Genomic DNA, 18,447 nt, shown 5'->3' on the forward strand with positions numbered 1-18,447 from the left:
TCCCTTGCGTACTAGTGTGGCAGACCGCAGCACATAGGCAGGGTTGGGGGCTGTACTGACCTTCGAACTCCTTTTACTGGAAGACCAGGATATGGTGTGGCAGCTGCATAAGGCAACCCATAAGGGTTGCTGTCTTCTGAACATCGGTTAGATACTTACAGGTTTGAGTTTATCAGGCTAGCATGGATGGGGCTCGTGTTTCACTCTAGTATAATATTTGCAAATGGCTCCTTGGGCTTTGTCTTACTGATATGACTCAGTGCCAAGGTCTCAGGTATGTGCTGCTTGCAACCACTACCAGCAGGGAGAACAAGAGAAAGTGAGGTAGACAGAGGACATTTAATCGGAATTCCTTGATCAGGCAGACAATGATGTGATTGCTCAATAAAGCGAGCCTCAAAATAAGCCTGGGTGAAGTTACCGTGGGATTTCCGAGGCAGGAACACAGCAGTGGGTTGCCATTTCCTTCTCCAGGGGATCTTGCCAATTCAATCCCTGGGTTGGGAAGATCCCCTGGAGAAGGAAATGGCAACCCATTGCCACATTCCTGCCTGGGAAATCCCACGGACAGAGGAGCCTGGCGGGCTACAGTTCATGGGGTTGCATAGAGTTGGGCATGACTGAGTGCACACACATACATATCAAAACAAGCCTGGAAAAGCAAGCAGGTATTTCCACCCTGAACTCTGCTTAAATCCCCCTGCATGCCAGCTTGTACTCTGGCTGGCTGTGGCCTGTGGCCTGTGGCCCGTCACCAGGCTAGCACGATAGCATCTGATGCAGACCAGAGCTCTGAGAAGCTATGTCTTACAGGCGTGATCATTGTGAAGAGTGGTTTATGAATGCTGAAAGCTCTCAACTCTCTCCAGAATGGATTCTTCAGATACTCTTTCTCAATGATACCCCCCTCCCCCAAAAAAGCTACAATGATGATGCAGAAAGAAAGAAGCATGGTCATGATCAGTGGCAGACCTGGACTTTTTGCTGATGTTGGTATTCACTCATTGCATGACCTAAACTACCCACATATTCTGGAACTTATTTCTTCTTTTTTAAATTTTTATTGGTTGCTTTACAATGTCATGTTAGTTTCTGCGGTATAGCAAAGTAAATCAGCTACATGTATACATATATCCCCGATTTTTCGGATTTTCTTTTCCCATTTAGGTCACCACAGAGCACTGAGTAGAGTTCCCTGTGCTAAACAGTCTGTTCTCATTAATGACCTGTTTTACACATAGTATTAATACTGTATTTATCTCAATCCCAAGCTCCCAATTCATCCCACTGCCTCTTTCCTCCCCTCTTGGTGTTATATGTTTGTTCTTTTCTTCATATGTTTATTAGTGACTTCTTGCTGCTATAAAAATTATATACAATGTTGGTATCAGGGTCAGCCTTCAGGTATATTTCCTCAGGGTAATTGCTCAGAATAAGGGTTGCTGTCTTCTGAACATCGGTTCGATACTTACAGGTTTGAGTTTATCAGGCAAGCATGGATGGAGCTTGTGTTTCATTCTAGTATAATATTTGCAATTTTATAAGGTGTCTCATGTTCTTAATATTGTATCATTTTAGATAAAACAATTCTTTGTTCTATCGGACTGTCCTGAGAATTGTAGGGTGCTTCACGTTTGCAGCCTCACCTGATAAACATCAGCAATGGCTCCCAGTCACTAGGACTCGCACACACAAACACAGGTGAACAGACGCACATTTTCAAATGCCTCTGGGGGTGGGGGTGAGGTGGGACAGCTTCTCGTTGAGATGCATGGAGTGGAAAGTTGTGGACAAAACAGACGAGGCTTCCTTAGGTTTTCCATGTAGTTCTTAGATTTTCACACAATTCTAGTAACCCGTGCCTTATCCAGGATTTTAGGATGCCCAACAAGCACCTTAAAATTGTTTCCTTTAAGATAAAATATTAGCAGTTAAGCCCAGGGTAGCTACCAATGCTCATCTCTTTGCTATTTTGTGGTTAATCCCGTCCGTCTCAATTCTATCACAGCTGGAGACATAAGACCGCAGGGGTCTCTGAGTGCCAAGGTCACCACCACCGAAGTCTTCCAAGGGATGATGAACCGAGGAGAGAACGCACTGTTAAGTTTTGCTTGGTAGGGAATGCGAATTAAATATTTGACTATATAAGGAACCCTGCTTTTCAACAACATTAGCTCCTTACACAATCAGCTGTCTTGGCCAAGGCACAAATAGAGTCTCCCAAATTAAATCTGCGGCTAGCTCTTTCCAGCCAATTTTCTGGAGTCAGAAGTCTGAATTCTTCCAAAGCTGTGGGTAAGGACAGGCACCAACAAAAATGCATGTAGGACTGTGTCAGCCACCATGAACGCCTGTTCCTTGCCAAATGGAAGAAAACCTTCTCAAGGGGGGAGAAAGCACCCTTCCTTTCTATGTCCCCCTCTTTGTCTGTCCCTCCCACTGGCAGTTATTCAGTGGAAGCTGGCTTTCAGTCAGTTTGGTAATGAATAGGATGTACTCGCTGGCAATCACCAAGTTCTCGGTGATGACTTCTGTTAATAAAAGAGCAAAGAGTCTTTGCTGTTTGTCCTCCTCTGAGTGAAATCCTCCAATTTCCCAGGCTCCAGAAGGGAAGTAACACCAATCATTAGGATCATGACTTAGCTGCTGCTGTTCTTTAGTCGCTAAGTCGTGTCTGACTCTTTGCAACCCCATGGACTGTAGCCCCATCAGGCTCCTCGATCCATGGAATTCTCCAGGCAAGGATACTGGTGTGGGTTGCCACTTCCTTCTCCAGGGGATCTTCCTGACCCAGGGATCGAACCTGGGTCTCCTGCATTGGCTGAGAGCCACACACACTGAGCCACGAGGGGAGTCCACACCAATGTCTAGAGTTCTCTAAAAAGAATAGGACAAACATGGGAAAATATTGAGTACACAGAGACCTGTAAAACATGTATAATAATACCTACTGCCGAGACTCTCCTGGGGTAAGATGAGCTGAAAGCTTAAGTTGAATATTGGATAATGTATAACCATCAGTGAAAGGATTCTTAGTACCACTCCTGCTCTTGATCTAAGGCCATTGCCAAGTTTTCAGAGATTGAAAGTAAGAGAAAAGCCTTGGGAAGTAAATCTGCTTGGCCTCTTTTTTAATCACTGTGTTTCATCAGCAACTTCTGCCGGTCCCCTGCAGAACAAACCTCGTTCCTGCTCAGAAGGCAGCAGGTGAACACAGTGGTGTATGTGTTCCAGAAGCTCTCAGGCTGGTTTCAAAAAGCACCATTTTATCCAAGTGAATAATATGGTTTCCCTTCTGTAAGCAAAACCATGATATATAGGCAAACTCCACGTTAATTGGATAAACCAGTGGTAAAACCCCCAAAGAACAATTAACTTTCATGTGAAATACTCCCAGCTGAAATCTTGGAAAACTTGCATGTAATTAGTACTCTCTTCCAGCTCTCCAAAGTATAAAATACAATACATTAGGGCTTGTAACACTAATATCGCCAAGAACACAGCTAACGTGGGGAAGTCTAATTTGCCACTAATATGCGGATGGCAGGGTGGTTGGTGCTTTCACCTGTTCGGGCTAATTGTTTTTAAAGTGATTTAGAAACTCTCTACCCGATGGCCCATGGCTCTTGATGTATCAAGTCCCCAGTGCTGGGCTGCGGTAAGTCAGGAAATTTAGAAGTGACCTTTGAGGTCATTTGATTCAGTTCCCAAGCAGTGGTTTATGGACCTGCTGCATTAGCAGCAGCTCAGTTTACAAATGAGAGTTTCCTGGGTTGCACCCTCAGAGATTCTGGGTCAGCAGGCTTTGGCTGGACCTCAGAAATCCCAATGAAAAATAAATAAATGAACACCTTCTGAATGCCTCCAGAAGATTCTGTTGTCCAGCCATGCTTGGGAACTACTGATGTCCCCAGCCTTCTACTTAATGCAGAAATCCCCTATATAACGTGAGTGATGGTGGACATCCAGCCTCTGCTTGAATACGTCCAGGATTAAGCTCCAGTCAATGGCGGCTGCCTGGCCCGCCACACCGAGAGGGCCTCTGAGGTTATACCCAAGTCCAGTGGAAGAGAGTGCCAAGCTGATTGGTACCCTCTGCCCTGGGCTTAGGTAAGGGCAGTAATATTGTTGTTTAGTCACTCAGTTGTGTCCAACCCCATGGACTGCAGCACACCAGGCTCCTCTGTCCTCCACTATCCCCTGGAGTTTGCTCAATCTCATATCTATTGAGTCAGTGATCTTATCCAACCATCTCATCCTCTGTTGCCCCCTTCTCCTCCTGCCCTCAGTCCTTCCCAGCAATAGAGGCTTTTCTAATAGGTCAGCTCTTCACATCAGGTGGCCGAAGTATCAGAGGTTCAACATCAGTCCTTCCAATGAATAGTCAGTGTTCATTTCCTTAAGAATTGATGGGCTTAATCTCTTTGCACCCCAAGGGACTCTAAAGAGTCTTCTCCAGCACCACAATTTGAAAGCACCAATTCTTCAGTGCTCAACCTTCTTTATGGTCCAACTCTCACATCAGTACACGATTACTGAAAAACCATAGCTTTGCCTATATGGACCAGTACAGGGCAGTGTGACAACATGTATTTTCCAGTCCTGATAAGAGATATCTACTCTGATGAACCCTATTCAATAGTTTTTAGTTATGAAGATTGAAAAACAGTGGTCTAATTTCTAAGTTAGCCTGCTATCAGAGTATTGCACCAAAAGGTCAGAGTCTGAAAACATGGGTTTCAGCTGTGGTTTCAGTTATCCTGCCTTGAGAAATTTGCTTACTCTGAGTGTCAGTTGCCTGTTTATCAAATAAGGACACGATATCTGCATGGGAGTGTTTTGAGACTCAAATACACTTATGACTGTGAAGAGTCTTTGAAAATGCTTATTTATATTTTAAAAAAGGTAAAGTACTCTTATTGTCAGTACACTATCAAACATGAACAGTATTTTCCCAGGAGTACAGGTGCTTGAGCAGGTAGCCAAATATGTACATGTAGTAAGAGGAAATTCAAAACACTGAGCCTTTCTTCCCGTAATGATATCAAGGCTCCTTTTGTTACCAGAATAAAGGCTTGTTCAAACCAAAAGCAATCAGAAAGTGAGTTTGCCTGGTTTTCAAATAGCTTTTGTAAACATTTTGTAAACATCCACCTCTCTGCCTTTCCCTCTGCTTTCAAATGCAATCACCCAGCTTGCTCATCGATTGGAATTTAAGTGATCTGCCCTTGGCTTCAACTCATTTGATAGAGTTGTGTAAGTCAAGTGGTGACTTGACCTAATGGGCTTAACGGACCTCTGCTTTTTGAATGAATAGGCTTAATTTGTTAAATACCAGATGAGATAGATACTGATTAGACTGAGAGATTATAAAACTGAATGATTTATCAGTTTGTTAATAATCTCCTTAAGGGCAATATGCCATGTGCTCAATCGTGTCGGACTCTTTTCAACTCTATGGTCTATAGCCTTCCAGGCTCCTCTGTCCATGGGATTCTCCAGGCAAGAATACTGGAGTGGGTTGCCATTTCCTTCTCCAGGGGATCTTCCTGATCCCAGGATCGAACCCACATCTCCTTTATCTCCTGCATTGCAGGCAGATTCTTTACCTGCAGAGCCATTGGGGAAGACCTTAAGGGCAAGGAATAGATCTAAGCTACCTTTGTGCCTTGCAGGACTTTGGGATATATTTTGTACACTGGCTGAACTCGAGAATCTTTTGCTGAGTGAGTGATTGACAGATGGAATGAATGAATAGTTCACATGTGACTTTCAGAGGAACCAAGGCTGACTGAGCTGATATGACAACTAAGACACGTGTGTGTGTGATTGTGTGTATGTATGTGTGCTAGATGCAGAGCCCTTAAGACATTCTTGCTCTAGAAGAAAAAGAACAATGTCCACCCACCTCCAGTAGAACCAACTAAATTTAGTCCATGTATTAAAATTATTTACCATCTAGGTCAGGTCGTTCAGTAGTAAAGAATCTGCCTACCAATGCAGAGCTTCAGGAGACATGGGTTCGGTCCCTGGGTCAGGAAGATTCCCCTGGAGGAGGAAATGACAACCCACTCCAGTATTCTTTCTGTGATAATCCCATGGACAAAGGAGCCTAGCGGGCTACAGTCAATGGGGTCAGAAAGAGTCGGACATGACTGAGTGACTGAACACAGCACCATCCAGGTCAGTTGTATGACCTTCATTTCTGCAAGATACCTCTTGCATCATTGCTCAGCAAGGCAGGAGAGGATTATGGTTATTGGGAACAGGCCTAGCACCAGGTGACTCAGTGTGAGTCCCATCTGTGCCTATACAGCAATTAAAACATATTATCTTTATGTTCCAGTTCCCTCTTTTATAAAACAGAAATCACGATCATTGCATCTACATCTCAAGCATGCAGGTGGGTTACTATTGCAAGGATAACATGGAAAGCACTAAGACCAGTATCAGGCAACTTGCTCACTGAAAGTGTGTCCACTTAAAATGGTATGTTTCCAGATGATATGAGCACAAGACGTCAAGAAAAAGCACCAAGTTAATTGGTAGGATTTCCATCCCACCCAAAGGGAACCAAAATGCTCTTCCACTGAGAGTCCTAAAGGTCAGCATCACAGCCTGTCAATTCCATGAAAACATTTAAATTTACAGAAGGGGTGGAATGGGATGGGTAAGGCTTTAGCAAGCTGTCTTTGTTGAAAGCTACCATGTGCTGGTGTCTTGGTCCAAATGCTACAGACTAGGGTGGCTTGTAAACAACAGAATTGTGTTGCTCGCAGTTCTGGAGCCCACAGTGTCTCAAGGCCCCATCACGGCTGGTGAATGCCCTCTTCCTCGTTCAGAGCCAGCACCTTCTCACTGTGACTTCAGTGGAGGAACGGACTAGGGGTCTGTCTGGAATCTTTTTTTTTTAAGGCACTGCTCCTGAGACAAAAATGGGTCAGGGCATAACCTTTAAAGTAATGATATAGCCCAAGGACAAGACATAAACGTATCAGAACCAACTGGGTCCAAGATGGTGGATGAGCTGGCTTCCCGTAGACCTTGAGCTTCATTATACATTCTTTCTATTCTTTCTAACACATCAGCTTCTCAGGTGGCTCAGTGGCAAAGAATCCACCTGCCAGTGCAGGAGACGCAGGTTCAATCCCTGGGTTGGGAAGATTCCCTGGAGAAGGAAATGGCAACCCCCCCCCCCCCCCCCCCAGTATTCTTGCCTGGGCAATCCCATGGACAGAGGAGCCTGGTGGGCTATACAGTCCATGGGGTCACAAAGAGTCGGACATGAATGAAGAGACTAAGCACGCACATAACATATCCCAAGCTAAACGACACACCAACCAGCACAATGACAGTTCCAAGCCTGACCTTAAAGGTCACAAAGAGGGCGGTGGTCCAATTCCTGAAAATCCCCACGCTTTCCCCAAAATAACCTATGAAATTCATTCATTAGCCTGTGAAATTACCTACTGCTATAAAAACTGACCTCACGTATGCAGATGATACCACTCTAAAGGGAGAAGCGAAGAGAAACTAAAGAGCTTCTTGATGAGCTGTATCAAAATTACCAGCTAGAGAATAAAATCTTACCTTAGACCTGTATTTAACAATAGCATAAAGTAACATATGTTTTGGGCTTCCCTGATGGCTCACTGGGTAAAGAATCTGTCTGCCAATGCAGGAGACACAAGTTCGATCCCTGGGTCAGGAAGATCCTCTGGAGTAGAAAATTTCAACCCATTCCAGTATTCTTGCCTGAAAAATCTCATTAACAGAGGAGCCTGGAGGGCTACAGTCCACAGGGTCGCAAAGAGCTGGAGAGGACTGAGTGGCTAAGCACACACAGAAACAATCTATGTTTTAAAAGTTATTGATTAATTTATCTACAGTTTAAAAGAAAAAAAATAACTCAAATTTAGTCACACCCATTCTATAATGGTATGGACACATGCTTCTGTAGCTGGTATTGAGGCTTTCTGCTCGTGGAGCAATATTCTCTGGTTTAAAAATAAATGACATTGATTTATCATTAGAGCCTTTTTATAGGAGAATTTATCTCAACAGAACTTTTAAAGATATAAAATTTACAGTTTATGTAGCCTTAGGTTTCTTAACAGAACCAAATCAAACTGAATAATAAAGTAAAACGGAATAATAAAATGATCAAATAGTGTAAGATCAAGTCAGAACTGATCTGGAAGCACCTTTTATAATTACTAGGCTGGAAGCAGTCTCTGTAGATTCGGCAGAACTGAATCACGAAATGAATTAAGACCATATCAAATTATTAATACTTTTCATACACCATAAAAAAGTCTTCCTTCCTGCCTCTCTGGGACTGGAGCAAAATGTCTCAAATATCATGCAGGGAAAATGGAGGGAAATTAATAAATAGGATATTGCTTATTGTTCTTTAATAGCTCCTTGTCTAATCCTTTGAATATTTTATGGATCTTTATTCTTTCCAAAGAACTTTCCAAGGCCTTATCTCACTGAATCTCTGTTCTTGAGAGGAGCCTCCTGGCTCAGTAAGTCAGGTGAAGGGCCTGAGGGGTGGACTTCTGGCTGCTCCTCTGGACTGGGCACCTGCAGGGAAGTTCTCTCACTGGTCCACGCTGGCCTGGCCTCACCTGGGCAGGGAGGATGGCAGCACTCTGATGGAGATGCAGTCAAGAATGCCAACAGCCTCCAGTTGTGAATGTCTTCAGGGTCCACCTCAGCTAAGGAGGCTGTGGTCTCTCTACTCTCAGAGCATCTGTGGGTCAGTGGTTGAGTAAGGTGGTGGGGCTGAGGCCAGGCCATTTCCAGCCCACAAGGGACTACCTGATGGGTAGTCTGGGGTCTGGCACTGCCCACTGCACTGGTCTCACAGCTCCCCCTGATCAATCCTGCTTCCTTCTACTTTTGCTGTTTAGCTGCTAAGTCGTGTACCACTCTTCTGCGATTCCATGGACTGTAACCGCCAGGCTCTTCTGTCCATGGGATTTCCCAGCAAGAATACTGGAGTGGGTTGCCATTTCCTTCTCCAGGGGATCTTTCTGACCCAGGGATCAAACCCGTGTCTGCTGCATTGACAGGCGAATTTGTGACCACTGAGTCACCTTCCTTCCACTTAGTCAGCCATAAATGTTATTCCTAGTAAACCTTTGGCATTCCCAACTCCCTCTCAGCATCTTCTTCCAGAGGGCCCAGGTGTCTATCTACTAATAGTGCTTACCTGGGAAGACCAGGATAAGATAATAAAGGTAAAGGTCTTAGCCCAGAGTTGCCCCACAATAAGTTCTCAATAAATATTAGCTATGGCTGGAAGCCTTTCCCCTGCTTTGTGCTTGGAGAATAGAGGCAGTGCTGTTAAGTGATTATGCAACTAGATGAAGTTTTCTCTACCAGTCAGCTACTTTAAAAGATGCCATTTCAAAGGAGCTTTCAGGGGCTTCTCCGGTGGTCCAGTGGCTACGACTCTGAACTCCCAACGCAAGGGGCCTAAGTTTGACCCCTGGTCAGGGAACTAGATGCCACATGGCACAGCTAAATATCCCTCATACTGCAATGAAGACTGAAGGTCCTGCATGGCGTAACTAAGACCTAGAACAGCCAAAAAAATAATTTTTTTTAAAAGAAAAGATTGAGTTGACATGGGAGTAAAGGGCTTGCCAGTCTGTATTTGGCTCCAAGTTATTGTGTAAACCTGCATGGGTGAAGTGAAGGCGTGAGAAAGACTTAAAAGTTTTGCAAGTTAAACAAGGCTGTGCAAAAGTTTGACTGTCTCAAGCCTCCAACTTACTCAAGTGCCACCGTGAGATCCAAAAAGACAGAATCAAAAAGACACACTGAACAGCTGGCTGGTGGGTCGGATATGGAGTAAGTCCCTTTAGCATGCACATTCACTGTGGGAAAACAAAACAAATTCATTTAAAACAGTGAAGAAGGGAGAATGTAAAGAGTCTAGCACACAGAAGCATGATAAAGGAACATTAACAGCTGTGTTACTAAACTGAGACATATAAAATTATGTTGATATTCTCTATATTCACTACACTAGTTTAATTTTTTTAAAAAACATTTCTAAGGGGACTTCCCTAGTGGTCCAGTGGCTAAGACTCCACACTCACAATGCTGAGGGCCTAGGCTCGATCCCTGGTCAGGGACTAGTTCCCACATGCTGCACCTAAGAACCTGGCACAGCCATATAAACTAAATAAATAATTAAAGATCTTTTAAAAAGAAAAAGCAGAAAATTTTCTTGGGGTTTTCAGATCTTTGCTACCGATCCTGTCTTCCTGATTTCCTCCATGAGATCTTAGAACCCTACCCTGTACCAAGGAGGTGATGCTGAGGACTAGTTGGACATAAAAGTAACTCCTAGAGTGTGAGAAAAACTACCAGAAGTGACTTGTATCGATCTCAGCTTCCATTTCTCCCAGCAACCATTTGAGCTCACGGTGATGGATCGTGTTTTTCAGTCTCTGAGTTGCCCTAAGTGTCTCTCAATAAGAGAGAAACTGGCCACGAATTCTGATCATTTGTTCTGATTGGGTATCTCTAACGAAGCTTGCCACACCCCTACAATTCAGAAGGTCATTCCCTTCCAGCAGACCCCTGCTTTTGTGATGCCTGACTTGCCCTGTGCTATTTCCCCTATTCTCAGGGTGGCTTCCTTGGACTCCTGGCCTGACAGCTCAGTGATGCCTCTACCCCATCCAGCCAGAGGGCCAGTGAGAGACCATTTGTCTCCATCTTCCCAGGCACTGGATGCTCATACAGATTCTACCGATATCCCAGTTCTGTTTGTCTTTAGAATTTCTAATTTCTTCATCATCTTTTTCCGATTCGGTCTTGATTTCTTTCTATACAGCTTTCTCCCTTGGGGCTGTGTGTTCCATCTAAGCATCTGCTTGCAGCCTCCTTTGGAATTCTCAGGCAAATATTCATTGAATTTCTGTTGTGTTGTTTTCTTCCTCTCTCAATAAATTATCCTGTCTCCTCTTCGAAGTCTTCCTTTCCAAACTCTGGGTTCTTCGTGTACGTGAAAAATCCCTCTGAATTCATCTTCATCTCCTGTGCAGCCTCACCTTGATTATTTTCCATGGTTGGCACTTTCCTGCCACAGCTTCATATTAACACACCATGCAGTTTAGTCACAAAGTCATGTCCGAGTCTTTGAGACCCCATGGGCTGTAACCTCCCACGCTCCTCTGTCCATGGGATTTTCCAGGCAAGAATACTGGCGTGGTTTGCTATTTCCTTCTCCAGGGAATCTTTCCCACCCAGGGGTCGAACCCACATCTCCTGCATTGGCAGGTGGAGTCTTCACCCCTGAGCCTCCAGGGAAGCCCAGTGCATTGTGTGGCCCACAGGAAAGTTTGCTAACTTCGTTCCTTGTTTAGGCCAGTCTGCCTCCTGTGAGGATAAGCTCTGGGAAACAAGGTGGCTACCCAAGCAAAGAGCCCCTCAGCCTCTGAGCACCCTAAGCCACATAGTTACCAGCCCAGAGCCCCATCTGTTTCTGCCCAAGTCAGGAAGGGTGACTTCTAAGCTGAGCAGAATGGCAGAACAATCCTTCTGGTCCGAGACACCATGACTGGGATGGGCCACCCCAGAATTTCCCAGTCCTGTGCGTATGTGCTAAGTCACTTCAGTCGTGTCCAACTCATTGAGATCCCATGGACTGTAGCCCACCTGGCTCCTCTGTCCATGGGATTCTCCAGGCAAGATACTGGAGTGGGTCGTTATGCCCTCCTCCAGGGTCCCAGTCCAATATGGGTCCCATAATTTTGAGGCTAATGGAGATGACTGTTTATAGATGGAGGATCATTCTGGTTTAATTTGAGAGATAATATAACGTGGTATCACACACTTGGAAGACAAAATGTAAGCAGCATACAGACTTCAGGACTGACTCTAAGGATAAAAACCCCCAATCGCACGTGTTGCATGGGACCCCACACACTCCAAAAGGAGGGATATCATGCTTTGCCAGTCCAAATAAGGACTAAAGGTAGGAGGCTTTTTGTTTTGTTTTGTTTTGTTTCCCTTACATAAAACTAAAGTGCATTTCCCTTGTGAAAACACACAGCAGACTTAGCCAGGATGAGACCCAGAGTCCTTCCCTAGGAGGCCAGTGGGTCAGGAATCGTGACCTTTGTGTTTGCAAAAGGCACCACCTCGTCCAGCTGCACAATCTAGGACAAGTTATTTAATTTCCCTGGGCCTTCATGTTCTCATATATAAAAGAGAGCCAAGGATAGCCAGGTAACAGGATTGTCTAACAAAGGAAACAAGACAATGTATTTGATAATGGGGTCTGCCCTTCTCCCTGGCTTCTGATCCGATGATGACTTTCTGGGTTTAGCACTTGTAGCTGGTGATTCCACAGAACTTTCACAGGCTAAGGGACCCTCCAGGCATCCTGAACTTGGGCAAGGCCCATCTTCACACAGACCTGGATCCATAGCACTGGGATGAGCAGGTTCCCAAGGGATGAGCCTGCCTGGGTTCAATTTTGTTCCTCTCCCTTGATGGCTGAGTGGTCTTAGGGGAATACGCACCATACTAGCACAGATAGGATTGGGTGAGGATTAAAAGAGATAATTCCTGCAAAATATTTAGCAAATATGTTAATACATAGTCATTCATATCCAAGTCCTTGATTATGTTGACATTTTATCTTTTTCCTAGGGGGACAGAGATGAGGAATCTGAGGTTCTTTCAAACTGAAAAAGAAGAACAGGGAACAGCACCTCTCCACATTCAGAGTTTGGTGTGCGTTGATTCTCAAAATGATAAGATGAGCAAAGCAGTCGATACTGCTCCCAGTCTACTGAGGAGAAAAATGGAGACATGAAGAAGTTCAATGGTCTTTCCAAAATCACAGGCAGGTGACGGCCTGTGACCCAGCCTTCTGACACCTCACCCAGTGATCTCCACAGATTCTCGCATTGAAACTCAGGTCAACCAGAGACGATCCTCAAGGCCAAAGCTAAGACATTCTTTCCAACCTTTAATAAAAGCATTTGTTTGCTTCAGTGCCAGGTGTAGCTCTCTTCTCTGCCTGCCACCTGCCTCATACAAGACAAGGACACCTACTCAGTTATTCAGCTGGTCTTTGAGATTCCAGGCATCAAGCAGAATCACTCTCTGAGGTCAATCTGAATGATTATTCAAGAGACTCAATTTCCTTTAGAGAAGGCACATTGTCAGTTCAATCTACTGTGGAATTTGTAGTATTAATGAATTGAAGGATACTTCGGGGATTTCTCCCAGATGCTTATTTTAATTTAAGCTCTAGGGGTTTAACTTTCCAAAATACTCAATTTTGTTCATTATGAAAACTAATAACTGGCTTATTTCACTGCTAATTTGGGTACGAAGGTTAATTATCTATAGTGGAATGGTCTCAAGTTAATCTAAAGTCTACCTGAACACAGAACTGTGGCTAATTGATTCCCCCACACACGGAGGAATGAGTATTTCTTTCTGGAAAAAAGAAAAAGGCTCCACTGACTTGGATTCTTTCTGCCTCTGTCTCTGTAAAGGACACAGGGTCTCTCTGAGATGGTGGGCAACCTCTCCCTTTTTGGAGACGGTGGAATCTATTCACTTGTGTACATGAGAAGGTCCCATTCAGTTCCTGCTCAGCATTTTCTTTTCCACAACAAAGAAACCAGTCACCACTCCTGTGTGAGAGCATGCTAAGTTGCCTCAGATGTGTCCGACTCTCTGATACCCCATTGACTGTAGCCTGCCAGGCTCCTCTGTCCACGGATTTTCCAGGCCAAGATACTGGCGTGGGTTGCCATGTCCTCCTCCCGGCGATCTTCCTGAGCCAGGAACTGAAACCAGGTCTCTCGTGTCTCCTGAACGGGCAGGCAGATTTCTTCCCACTAGCGCCACCTGGGAAGCCCAGTCACCACTCCCACCCGTTGTTTCTTCACGACAGGTTTAGGAAATGGCAGGTGTATAAATTACATTATGTTAGCATCAGATCAGATCAGATCAGATCAGTCACTCAGTCATGTCCGACTCTTTGCGACCCCATGAATCGCAGCACGCCAGGCCTCCCTGTCCATCACCAACTCCCGGAGTTCACTCAGACTCACGTCCATCAAGTCAGTGATGCCATCCAGCCATCTTATCCTCTGTCGTCTCCTTCTCCTCCTGCCCCCAATCCCTCCCAGCATCAGAGTCTTTTCCAATGAGTCAACTCTTCGCATGAGGTGGCCAATGTACTGGAGTTTCAGCTTTAGTATCATTCCTTCCAAAGAAATCCCAGGGCTGATCTCCTTCAGGATGGACTGGTTGGATCTCCTTGCAGTCCAAGGGACTCTCAAGAGTCTTCTCCAACACCACAGTTCAAAAGCATCAATTCTTCGGTGCTCAGCTTCTTCACAGTCCAACTCTCACTACCATACATGACCACAGGAAAAACCATAGCCTTGACTAGACGAACCTTTGTTGGCAAAGTAATGTCTCTGCTTTTGAATATGCTATCTAGGTTGGTCATAACATGATCTTGATCAAACCAGAATGCCTCACCTTCTAAAATATACCCCAAATAATACCGGTCATAATGGTCATCATCGGAAAGTCCACAAACAATTAATGCTGGAGAGGGTGTGGTAGAAAAGAAACAGTCGCATACACTGTTGGTGGGAATGTCAATTGGTGCAGCCACTCTGAGGAACAGTTTTGGAGTTTCCTCAGGAAACTAAAAACAGAACTACTTTATGATCCTGCAATCCTACTCCTAGGCATATACTTGGAGAAAATCACAATTCAAAAATATACAAGGACCCCAGTGTTCACAGCAGCAGCATTTACAACAACCAAGACATGAAAACATGGTGAATGTCCATCAACAGGTAAATAAAAAGATGTGGTGTACACACACACCCAGGAATATTACTCAGCCACAGAAAAGAATGAAACAGTGCCATTTTCAGCAACCTGGGTAGACCTAGAGATTATCGTATTAAGTGAAATAAGTCAGAGACAGAAAGACAACCACCATGTGGTATCACTTATATTGGGACTCTTAAAAAATGATACAAAGGAGATTATATACAAAACCGAAATAGACCCACAGACATAGAAGAAAATTTATGGTAACCAAAAGGGAAAGGTAGGGGGGATAAATTAGAAGTTTGGGATTAACATATACATATACAAACTACATATATACAGTCCATGGGGTCGCAAAGCATCAGGCACAACTGAAGTGACTTAGCACGCTCACATATATAAAAGAGACAAAACAACAAGGTCTTACTGTATAGCACAGGGAAATATATTCAGTATTTGTAATAATCAATAAAGGAAAAGGCTCTGAAAACTTACATATATACATATATATGTACGCACATATGTCTATGGTCTTCCCAGGTAGCGCAAGTGGTGAAGAATGCGCCCGCCAATGCAGGAGGGACAAGAGACTCGGGTTCAATTCTTGGGTTGGGAAGATCTCCTGGAGCAGGAGATCTGGCAACCCACTCCAGTATTCTCACCTGGGAAATCCCATGGACAGAGGAGCCTGGCGGGCCACAGTCCATGGGGTCACAAAGAGTCAGATATGACTGAGAATGCACACAACAAGCGTGCACACACACACAGGCACACAGTATGTATAGGTATATATGTGTGTGTGTGTGTGTGTGTGTGTAGTTTAATAATCAGCTTGCTGTATACCTGAAACATAGCATTGTAATTCAACTATACTTCAATAAAAAATAAAATTCACCAAAAAGAATGATCACACAACAACAAATCTATCGTCTTGCTCTCTGAACTGTCCCAAAAGGCAACAGGTTTCCTATACATTCCCCTCATCTTTCTAAGAACTCAGTGAAGCACAAAGGATGCTTTATTTCTTTCTCTCTTTAGGAGAAGAAGAAACGGAGACCCGCACAGACCCAGGTTCACAAGACATCGGGTGTGAGGCATGGAAATAGAACATAGATTTCTTGATTCCTAATTCTGTGCACTTTCTATTCTATCGCCCCACCTCTGTGATCTGTAATGTATTGGAAAGTATTATCTACTCTTTCAGATACTCTACTACACAGTTCTATTTCTTGTGCTCCAAGAAACCCAATTTTGTCTACAGGAAGAAAGACAGACTAATGCTGCACACTGGATCCTAGAGGACATTCCATTCATTGACGTTCATGCCTTCGCCTGTACGGTCAGCCCTTTCTCCTTCTGCTGGCTCTGTTCTTATAGAAGGCAGAGCATCTGGGTCTAATTCATGTTCCCCCTCTTCCCAAGGACTGAAGCCAGATTTGGCCCTGAACTTCCTATGCACATATTAGTCTTAGAACTCGCTTTCCCCATCTACCTCTGATTTATTTAAAAATTACTTTCTAAACCAACTTGAAGCAGCTCAAAAATTAATTTAAACTCCCCAAAACTGAATTTGTCAATGTCCACCGTTGTAATTTGTTACATTGCATTATAACCTACTACAGAACCGTGGCAATGTCAGAACTCTGATGATGTAGTATGGTCTCCATCTACAATATATCATAAGAGCAGTTTCAGCTTGGATGATAGATGGGGCAAGTCTGGGAAGAATTTAAAAAGAGACCTAAATTTCCAGAATTTTTTTTTATTCCCTTTAAGTGGCTGAAGGCGTCACCCCTCCCCAAGAGATTACTGAAAATCTAAATCATTTTTTCTCCTCTTTTCACTCTGCATCAAACAGAGGTCTGCAAAGGCAATTAACCTGGCATGGTGGCAGAATTGCTGAGGTGTAATTTGCCTGTGCTCTAGCCTTGTAGCTTTGGCCACATCCCATCAGTTGGGAAAGGAAAAATGAATCTGCTTTGGTGTAACTATCAACAATCATGGTCTGTCCATCCCTTTGTCAAGCTCCAGGATGCCAGGTCCTTGATAGGTTTGTCCCCAAAGACAGGAAAGAATTCACGTACAGTCGGCATAACACATTTTGTGCAACCTGCTGGCTTAAATGAATCAATGCCAGATCGAGGCTCTACCACCATGGAGGATAACCAGGGTCCTCTGCAGAGATGCGTCCTCTATGGCAAAGAGCAAATGCAGAGCATCCACAGGTACAGATAACATGCCATCATCCTGGTTCTTCCCAGTCTTTCTTAGACTTCTCTAGCTAAATGAAGCTCAACAGCCAGCCATCTCGTTTTATGGTAAAAAGAAATGCAGGCCCGGCGACTCATGCCAGGTCAACAGCAGGAACTTAGAACTGGGTCTCGAGACCTGGGCCCTGTGTTTTACACTCTAACCCAGCAGGTCTCCATGGCAACTACCTAACATGCTAATGTGTCCTGATGAATTCTGAGCCTGGTTGCAGCTAATTCATTATTGAAATAAATTGAAAACTGGGGAATTATTTTGCTTTTTAAAAACGTAATTTTAAAAAAGTTATGGAAGTATAGCTGATTTACAATGTGTTAATTTCTGCTGTACAGCAAGGTGGCATTTATACATATGACTATTCTTTTTCATATTCTTTTCCATTACGGTTTATCACAGGATATTGAGTATAGTTCCCCGTGCTATATAGTAGGACCTCGTTAAAACATAAATTAGTTGTTTTTGTAATGACTTTTCCACTCTTGAGCCATCCCACTTGCTTTCCTGAGTGGAGGAAAAAGGGTGGAGGGTGCCTTGGGAATTGTAGGCACCTCTCGGGACTAAAGTTTATACTAAAGTTCAAATGAATTGTATAAGATTTTCATGGAATTTAAGTGGGGGCACAAATCTACCAACCATATAGGAAGAATTAGAATATTGATGGCACCACTGAGGATAATTGTTTGAGTGTCACGATTTGCCATGAACACTACTCTTTCTTTGCTATGCTCCTTGCTTCCATCTCCGGGACTGCGTTTCTCCTCACTAACAATACATATAATAGATAGATAGATTGTTGCTGTTGTTCAGTTGCTCAGTCGTGTCTGACTCTTAGATAGATAGATAGATACACACACACATAAATCATGTGGGCTCAGCTGAGAGCAAGCCCAATAATCTGATCACAGAGATGTGCCAAGGAAACTGAGATATGGCCAGGAAGGAGAACACAGGTGGGTGCGTCCTGACCGCCTGATGGTGTGCATCACCTGTGGTTATCGCTCTCTGACGACTGCAGCTTCCAAACAGACAGACTAATGTCCAAGGGCGGGAAGGGAGGTTGCCAGGATAAGACACAACAGTGCGCTTCTCAAAAACATCCTCTGGACTTGTTTTGGCCCCGATTTGGCTTCAAAGTCTCATCGCTTTGAGTGTTCCATGGGTCAGCAATGACTCCAGAACACTCACCTTGCTGGTCCTGATTAGATTTACCAGCTCTTGTGGTTGCCATGGAACCTGGCCACTGTGACAGGGAATGAAATGGGACAGGAAAGCAGATTATGGTCCAGTCCAGTGAACAGCCTCTGGGAAATAATTCTCCCTGTATGACTTTGGGCTTGT

The sequence above is a fragment of the Bubalus bubalis genome, chromosome 24 (assembly GCF_019923935.1).
Source record: "Bubalus bubalis isolate 160015118507 breed Murrah chromosome 24, NDDB_SH_1, whole genome shotgun sequence".
NCBI classification, from domain to species: domain Eukaryota; kingdom Metazoa; phylum Chordata; class Mammalia; order Artiodactyla; family Bovidae; genus Bubalus; species Bubalus bubalis.